Genomic DNA, 9,842 nt, shown 5'->3' with positions numbered 1-9,842 from the left:
GCAAAGCCCTAATTCCAACTACTCTCATCCCTGAAAGTGCTTATTTTTGATTTACGTTTTTTAAAAGCCCTTAAAGGTGGTTTTTTTTATTTGGTGATTGTAAAAAGTGCTTCTTTTTTTAACTTTTAAGAAGAGATTTTTTCTTTGCCGTATCGATAGTTGTTCTAAATTACAAAAAATTCATGATTTTGATAATTTTCTGTGCATTATTCATCACAAACTAGGTATTTTATCATGATTATGTAAAGTTTTTTTAAAATGTTTTTGAATTTTATTGACTTTATGTTTATAAATTAAGAACTTTAAAAAGATGGAAAAAAATAATTTTTGTTACAGCACAGATCCTAGTTATGATTTTTTTTTTTTGGAAAGTGATATTAAAAATATTTTTTGAGTTCTTCAAAAGTACTTATAAGGTGCTTATTTTTCGATGAAAAATCTGGCTTCGCACCCTGACTTCTATTTGGGAAAAATCTTCTGTAAAGTATAAAATTAATGAAATTTAAAGAAAAAGTAATGATAGTTTTTAACATTAATTCTTACATAAGCATAATATTGCAAAAATAATTGCTATGTATTTATTTTCACCGAGAAGAAAAATTCCCCCTAAAAGTACTTTTGAAATATTTGTTTAGCCACTTGTAGTAATTTTAAGATTTATTTAATAATTTTTTATTTCAGAAAATTTTATTGACTATTTAGTTGTGGATAACTTATTTTTTGTTGTTGATAGGTTTTCCACATTCTGGTTGCCATACGGATCCAGTGCTCACAAGATTGTTTTTTAAAATAAAGTATTTATCACAAAATAGCATGGAAACAACAAAAAAATTCAAATCAATGATAAGAATTGAAGAAATTGCATGGCCAACTTCGATTTTCAGTTTTCCTCACTCTGGTTGTTGGTAGAAGTGAGGTTTCAAAATGCACGGGTTACTAACTTATTAAAAAAAAGAAAAGAAACAAAAACAAACAAAATTTTCCTTCTTCGATTGCTGCTTCCTCGATGAAAAGCGAACTGACTTTTCCGATGTAGATAGTCAAGAGAAAGATGAACTTAACCCTTCTCAAACTGTTTAAAACATTGCCAAGTGTTAAATCACTAACATCCCTCCTGGGGTTAGCGTACATCTGTAAAACTTCAGCTGGTCTGATAAACCTTTTCTTTCCCCCCCTTCCTGTCTGTGTGATAACAGATGTAGCCACATTTAATTGTTAGCTGGCCTTCATCTGGCATTCACTTCTTTTGTGTTGTGGCATTCGAATTCAAGCTCGATAAATTATTTTGTATAGTTGTAATGTAAGAGTGTATGTAGCTGTATGGTTTGTATGCTTGCTTTGTATTGGAACACTTCTCTCTCCCAACTCTTTATTTTTGTCAACGCAATTCTGGAAAAGATGAAGTTTCTCCTCCAGTTTATCTTCCATCTTTAAAAAAACCCTCTATGCAATGTGTGTTGTTGCTAAAATAAAATTAAAAAAAACCCCTTTGTACACAAATAAGTGAAGTAGCTCTGCACAGATGTGTGGTGGGCTGTGTTGTTGTTTTGTAGTGGAAGAGGGAGAAAATAATCTATGTTTTGTAAAAGCATGGAGGAAATTGTTTCCGCATGGTTAATTGCTGTTTAGACTCATTAGGCTTTTCAAATTGTAATTTTCACCTAAGAGTATAATTTATGTATATTTATACCAGTGTGAGTCAAAGTATTCGATATAGTATATTCTTGGAAATATTAAAAACTGATTGTGCTTTATTTAAAAAATTTTCTTTCTCAGATAGGTTTTTAGGTACGGTTGAATACTGTTATAGCATGTTTTAGATCAAAAAATGGTTATTTTTCTCTGTTTCTGATACGAAACGGAAGAGATTTGAATTTTAAGTTACGGCTAATGAAAATTCATTTTTTTGAGCTACAATATTTTAATATGATCTGAATTTCTCATAGATCTGTATCAAAATTTAATAAATTGACAAAGATCCAATCAAAACAACTGGCTGTCCATGTTCCGTTCATGCCTTTCTTACATCACAAACTGGTTATTTAATGTTGTGAAGATGCAAAGCATAACATTCTTGAGTTTGGAATAGTCCAAATCATATACATTTACTACGTAGTATAACTTTATTGACAATTTGTGTTTAAAAGTGATGAAGTCTATGATGTGCTATAACAGAATTCAGTTGTAATTGTTTTGCTGTACTAATTGTCTATTTAAGTATTGGTAATTGTTCAAAACATTTGAATTGGTTTAATAAATAATTTTGATTAGTAAATTTATGTCGCAATAATTTAAAAAGTTTTAGTAAAAATTCAACTCCACTTTTATGTGTAAAGATATTATGCGATGTTCAATTGTTATATTCCATTTTATACATATTTTACTCATTATGTTCATATGTCATCACTGTATATACATAGATCATATAAATTTTATAGTTAAAATTTTCATTGTAGTGTATATAATTTCAGTTTTTTAAAAGGAAAAAAAAATTACTTAATATATATATTGAGAAATAACTCAAGCCGTTTGTGCAGCTTAATCTGTGAGATTATTTTCATTATGAAATATATTTATTTTATAATATGTTAAAACAGATCGTTTTTTTGCTAAATTTATATTTGTTTTGTAAAATTTATAAATAATTTTTATTTAAAAATAGTATTTATCTTTTCTAGTTTGTTTGGAATAATTTTCAAATTGTTTATCTTTTATTTCAGTAATTAATCCTTTAGTTTTATTGGTTTTGAAGTTTAAAAAGTAAATTAGGTAGGTCTAACATAATTTTAATTAATGGTGCACTGTGATGCATAGAAATAAATTCGTTTTGTGAATCGCATGAAAATAACTATGCATAAACATGTTACTTGTAAGTAATAAAGTACTAATATTTGATTGAAGATATGCAGTACTAGTTGCCTTTTTTTTTTATATGGAACTTGATTTATGCCCCTATAGTGACTTCAAGTTAACACACTATGTTATTAATAGTAATCTAATAAGGAAATACTCACATATATAGTTTAGAATTATTAGAGTTTTTTTTTTAAATATTTCATTTTATTGTGAAGCAATAAAACTCACAAATAAAGTTCACATGCATTATGCAATAAAGTTAAATCTATAGAGAACTACTTTTATGAGTTAATATATGTTTGCTTCAGTTTAATTTATTGTAAACAAGTTAAGTTCAGACATCTTTGGAATTATTTTTCAACAGTGGCAAAAAAATTTTTGGAAGTTTTTTTGAAACATTTTCTAAGTTGTTAAAAAACTTAATTCTGTATAAATATAAGTTTAGAATTAAGAAAAACTGTCTAACTCAAAGCAGTTAATAAATTTCTGTTTTTTTTTTTTTTTTTTTTTTTTTTTTTTTTTTTTTTTTTTTTTTTTTTTACACCTGTGCTTATTTCTTGTATATTTTTCACTTATGTTTATATTTTCTGCAAAGCCCTAATTTTTCATGTTTGGGGAAAAGTTATTTGTTTAGCAATTAAACTGTGATCGTGAATTTTAGTAAGCATATTACGGTCAATAATTATATCAACATATAAATATGTGATGTATACGTGATTTATTTTATAATTTTAAAAGTGTAGTGTTTTAATTATATGACAGGGTACTTTAAAAAATAACTCAGTTACAGAAACATTTCATCCATACCTTGGATATTGTTTTCCATTTAATGTGAATTTTTGAATTAATATTTGTTACTTATGAACTAGGTATGAACTCAAAATTTCTGTACTTCTATGATGGTTTTTGTTGATGAAGTTTTAAAGGGATCTAATTTTTTTTTGTTGCTTGTAGAGTTTTATTGATTTTCTTTTCCAAAGAAACAGTGAATATATTTTGAATACTTTAGATATTTTTTTCTTCATATTTTATTTGTGATCTACATTAGAGAAATTATTTTCAATTTTTAAATATATTTTTTTTACTGCATTACGAAATTGTTTGAGTAATCGATTTTATTGAGTATAGTTTGTGATATTCGTTGTTTTGATGCTTTATATAGCCAACTTATGGCTTTAATAATTTTTGTTTAAAAAAAGTTTATTTTCGAATTAAATTATGAATGAGTGATGGATATTTTTTGTTAATGATTTAGCGTTGTTATCTGGCAATAAAAATAATTGCAACACTGAGTCTAAAGTCTTTTAAGTTGAATTTAAAAATTGAGTGTTTTATAAACTACTTTGAAATCTTCTACAGTTATTTTTCTGAATATGTAAGTTTTACTTGAATCTTTATGTATATAATATGCAGGGTTGTGTACTCAATTCAAAGTATGGCTTATAAATCCTTGTCAAATGGAAGAACAGCACAAGTTACGGAAAATCCTTTCATGGGCATGTCAAGATTCCAATCCCTGTATGGTACAGAGTGTTGGGGGGGGGGGATAATGAGACTTCCCTGTCTGGGAGACTCCCATGCTTAAATATGTTACTGTAACATATTAGCATGGGTTACAATAACAGGTAAATGTCTATATTCACAAGTTAATGCCTACTTTCACTGGTAAATGTCAATCCTTTCCATTGAGTATTGATCTTCACATGGTTGCTTAAGTGAATGTCGTCAATGTTTATTAAATATTATTTGCTCCTAAAATGATACAGCTACGAATTTCGACATTCAGCTTGTTTATTGATGGGGAAAGCTGTCAGTACTTTTCACTTATTACTCTTCCAACAGTGCTTGTTTTAAGTGATAATAGTGAAATTTGAAAAGGATATTTTATTAAACACTCCTCATGCTGCTATAACTCAACATTTTCTGCACTTAATGAGAAACAATCTTTACAAAATTTATGAAACATTCACAATGCTTAAAATTAACATTCATTGATGTGTAAGTGCAAAATAATGATAAGTAACAAATGTCGGAGACGTTCACTTAAGGGACATAAAGGGTGACATTCACCAGTTAATGTTGACATTCACTGAATCAACGGAATGTTAGTATTTACCAGAGAATGTTGACATTCACTTGATTTTGGACCTCCACAATAATATATATTTATAAATTTTCAAGTAAAAACCTTTTGCAGTAACATACATATATATTGTTTAGAAAATAACATTTAAAATTTTAATTATTTTTTGCACCAATTATATTATTTCCTACTGAACCCTAAATTAATTCTTTAATTGGCAGTGTTTTGAAATGTTATTTTCAATGACTGGATGTGTATTATTTTGAATGATTTGGGGAAAAAATTGATTTGAAACCTTATGTTTTTGGCCAATGCAACCATTTTGTCTTTAGATATTCAATAAATTGTTCTTCACTGCTGACCATAGCATTAAAATTTTCCGTAATAAAATTCATCCAGATTTAGGATTTAAAAAATAAAAATAAACCATTATTTAATGATATAATTCTGAAATGTTTTTCAAAATCATTAGTGAGACAAAGCAATTTTCATCACAACCTATTTTTCTTAAAAGTTCTGTTCAGGGAAAATATGTTTGTATAGTACAATTAAATTTTTCAATAGCAGTACACAAGTTATAGTAACAATATAACTATGAGATTTAATAAGTAAATTATTATTAATTTTATAATTTGAACAACATCTGTTTAATTAAATGGTTTTCTTTAATAATGCATATCTGGCCACTAAAGGGTTTGAAAAATGGAAAAGCATAATTCTTGCAGATATTTTTCTTAGTTTAGAAATATTTTGTTTATAAAATTATGATGATAATGTTAATTTTTAGTGAAAAAAAAATTGAATTCTGATTCATTTATCCCCAAAAATTTTATAAATCGATTTTATGCTGTTTTCTTTCTTTTTTTTTGTATTTATTGAAAAGGAATAAAATCCAATAATATAGTAATTTGATTTTTATTTCAAATTAAACACTTTTTATTTCCTTTTATTGTCCAGATTTTCTTTTAAGAAAAAGAAAAGAAAAAGATAAATATTTTTTGCAAAAATCAAATCAAAATACTCAAGATTTCATTAATTTTTGTCAAATACAGATCACATTAAAATGGAAACTTTCTAAATTGTGCCTGAGTATCTAATTTTTTCCATTAACTTAATGCTTAAACATCGCTTTCATTGCGATGTTTAAGCATTACTATTTGTCTCATTTCTTTCAATTGAATTATATTACTCTCCTATCAGTTTGTTTTCCAAGTTAAATTTTTTCTATCTTTCTAATATTAAATGAAGTACACTACATGTTGCCAAATTAAAAAAATATTTTTAGACTTATTATTTCTGAGTTAGAATTTTTTTTTTTAAATCAAAGTGTTCGATGTATAGACTGTTTTGTCTAGATCGCATGCCATACAGAGTAGAATATAGTATTATTACTGTATTATATGCTTTGTGTTTATGTATTTCTTTTTAATTAAAATTTTTTGTCTGTTGTGTATATTTGTTTCAACATATTTATAGACATGGTTTATATCTTGTTAATGCTATTTTCAAAAATTTTGATATATGTTCAGGAAGGACTTAACAAAGGCGGTCGATATAGTGCCATATAAACTTTTATTCTGTTTCAGTACATTTAGATATACATTTAAAATCCCTGTATATTTAAGATGCAGTTAATATAATAAAAGTAGTTTTCTTTTAGTACGTATTTGGTATAAAATATTGAATTATTGTTTCCTGCTTAAATACCTCTATTAAGGGGAACAATGTCATGATTTCATACCAATTCTATTGGGGAAAATGTGAATTTTTGGCACAGAAATCTCAGACAATTGTGAACCGATTTTTAGTGGGATAAAACTGACTTTCAAATAACGTCATTTATATGACCTACGTTGAAATTTTAAGTTATGTTTAAGATCCCATGTTTTAAAACACCTTTTTAATTGAAATAAATCGATTCATTACTTAAGACCTTAGTCAGTTAACTCCTGATAATTCATTACTTGATTTACTGCTGTCCGATTCTGCAAAAACATTGTGGTAAATGTTACTTGTATTGTCTGCACAGGAGATTCCTGTAAAGTCTTGCTATACTTTACCAGTTAGACATTCTCTACCACTATAGTTTGCTCACACAAGATTTTGTCTTGAGATATTTTGTCTGCAAAATTCTGCTCTTTCTTAAACCAAATATGAGATTGATATTTTTTCACAATTCTCAGTTTCTTTGAAATGACTAACTGTTATAAAAAGCCAAATTTACAGGTGAAGAAATGTTTCCTATTATAAAATATATATACAGGTGATGTTTTCAGTTTTGTTGATAATCTACTTCTGAAATATTTGTGCTATATTTTCACATTTCTCTGTAGAAATATCATTAGAGTCAAGCAACCAAGATAGATGATATAGTCCCCTTAAATTTTGTAATGAATGAAATCTGAAATTTAAATAAAGGAAAATATTTGTTGCTTAGTTATCATTTTAATTTCTTAACACGTATGTTAGATAGCTGTGGTCTGGCTGTAAAATTAGATTTAAATTTAAAATCCCTGCAATATGTGAAACACATTTTTGTAAAATTAATAAAAAAAAAGTGCATTTCTTTACACATTTTATTAGTTTTGGTATACAAAATATTGAAATTATATTGAATCCTGTTAAAAACTAAAAGAAAAAAAATCTCTATTTTGTTTCCTTTTAAAATATCCTAAAGTGCTTCTATTTTAGGTGAAATGAAAACGCATGTTTGAAATCTCAATAGCAAGTGAAAAAATTCATTAGTAATGATTTTGTTTTGTAACAAACTGTAATTTAGATAGCTGTGGTCTGGCTTTTATATGTAACAACTTTACTCATTGTACCATAAAAGATCAAAGGCCAATTGCTTATTTATTAAGTGTAATATATACATATGAGAACTGAACATATTAATAAATTTTATGTTCCTTTTTGAATTCTGTCTTTCTTTGGTTTCCCATGATTTTCTCTTTCAATTCATATCTAGCTTCGGTTTACTCTATATGAATTTAGCGAATAATATGATACTTTTTATAACAATTGTGAGCTTGCAAATGCTAATTATGACTGTTAGGTTAACTCTTGATGCAGAATTTTTATTAAGCATATTTTTCATACTTTCATCATTATTTTGTATTGATTTAGGTAAAAATAAGTGAAAAATATTATATTTAGCATTTTAATAAATGGTTATGAAATGCAGCATGAAACACCAGTGTCTTTTTCTGTGTTAAAGGTAAAATCTTCCCAACACTACTCACTTCCAAACAATAATTTCTCAAATAAGTACTTTTTAGTAGCTAAGAACTAAGGAAAAGTTATTCATCATTGAAATTGCATTAATTTACAAAATCAATTATTGCTAAATTTCTGAATATGAATGAAAAAATAAAAGTTTTTTTCAAACTAAATTTTTTGGATTTTATATTTTAGTACAAATTTAATTCCAATAATCTAGCAGATTTTTTTTAGTAATTATTAAGATAGTTTTTTATTATTAATAAAATACCAAAATATATTTTTGCTTGTAATTCGAGCATCAGAAAAAAATTATATAAAATGGACACCGTGTCCCATCTGCGTCAAAGGGTTGAGTTTATTATTAGCTTAAGTACTGATTATGAAAATGCCAATGTGAAGATAAATCACATATCACTATTCGTGCCAATAAAAAGCGTCTATAATCCTGTTTTTTTTTTTTTTTTTTTTTTTTTAATGTGAAAAGTTTCTGATTGGGCTTATAAAAGTTGAGAATTATTTCAATTTAAGTCTGTTTTTTAAAGGCTCTGTCGTCACTTTTTTGCAAAGAAAATGCAATTTTCATTACTTCCATAAGCGTAGCTTTGGGGGGGGGGGCACAGAGGGGCTCTTGCCTCTCCCCCAATATTTTGCCAAAATGCTAATTTTTCAGCAGTTTATTGCACAATTAAAAAAATACTTTTTTTTACTAACTTAATTAAGATTTCTATAGCTACTATTGTATTTTTTTATATATATTTCTTTTTTACTTAGTTTGGCTTATTCTAATGTGTTCATCAAAGATAAAAGGTCACTTTAAAAAAAGAGAAAAATATTTTAAATTATTGACTTAATAATCGTCTGCTTTAAGAAGCTCTTTTGGTATTTTCGTTCCATGTACTAACTCTTGGGTGCTGGAAAAAGCAGGTGAAGCTTTGAGGACATATTTAACTGGTTAGTAGATTACTTGCAGAAAAATGTGTGGGAGTTTAACTTTGAGCAAGAGATGCAAGTGTGAAACAAGAGCAGTAATGATTGCTGTAGTTAAAATCTATTATTATTTACATGATATTGATGATAGAAAAATTATATTAAAATAAATTGCAGACGATTAATATAGAATTTAAAAAAAATGCAAATTGAGTAAATCCAACTTGGGAAGAATGGTTATTATGCCTAACCAAGTGATTTAAATCTGATTTGATAGGATACTTGTTTGCGACGTCACGCGTGTGTGTCGAATCTGATTGGCTTTTGAATCTGAAATCTAGAAATGTGGGGGCCATTGGAATAGAACTGTTAGAATCGTTATTTTAAACCAAATTTATAAGTTGTTTAATTACGAGGTGTTATTAAATTATTTTTAACATAATCATCTGCGATATATTAGTAAATTTGATCTTATATTTAACATATTATTTATATATTATTGATATATTATTTATTTAATAAGAATAAATGGCTTAAAAAATCATGACTTTACAGTTATAAGTTATCGCTTAACTAAAAACTACGCATTATAAAATTGTTGCTTAGACAGATATAATTTTTTATTTGTTTTTAAATATAGAAAAATACTTAAATTATATCACTTCATGTAGAAAGTGCATCAGTCCATTTTTTTCGGGGAGGCGGGGGTATTTCCGTGCACATGCAAATACTATGACGAGGCGCCAAATTTATT

At 26.7% G+C, this 9,842-nt stretch overlaps 1 protein-coding gene across 1 annotated transcript in view; it reads left to right on the top strand.

The window, feature by feature from the left end:
- LOC107446386 (G protein-coupled receptor kinase 1) overlaps positions 1-7,857 on the top strand; it is a 136,099-nt gene extending 128,242 nt beyond the window's left edge. The window contains exon 21 of the mRNA XM_016061016.3: positions 734-7,857. The gene's annotated coding sequence lies outside the window, so the exon portion shown is untranslated. The remainder of the gene's footprint in view (positions 1-733) is intronic.
- The last annotated feature ends 1,985 nt before the right edge of the window (positions 7,858-9,842 follow it).

Source organism: Parasteatoda tepidariorum, chromosome 6 (assembly GCF_043381705.1).
Source record: "Parasteatoda tepidariorum isolate YZ-2023 chromosome 6, CAS_Ptep_4.0, whole genome shotgun sequence".
NCBI lineage: Eukaryota > Metazoa > Arthropoda > Arachnida > Araneae > Theridiidae > Parasteatoda > Parasteatoda tepidariorum.
This window is presented reverse-complemented; position numbering and strand designations above follow the sequence as displayed.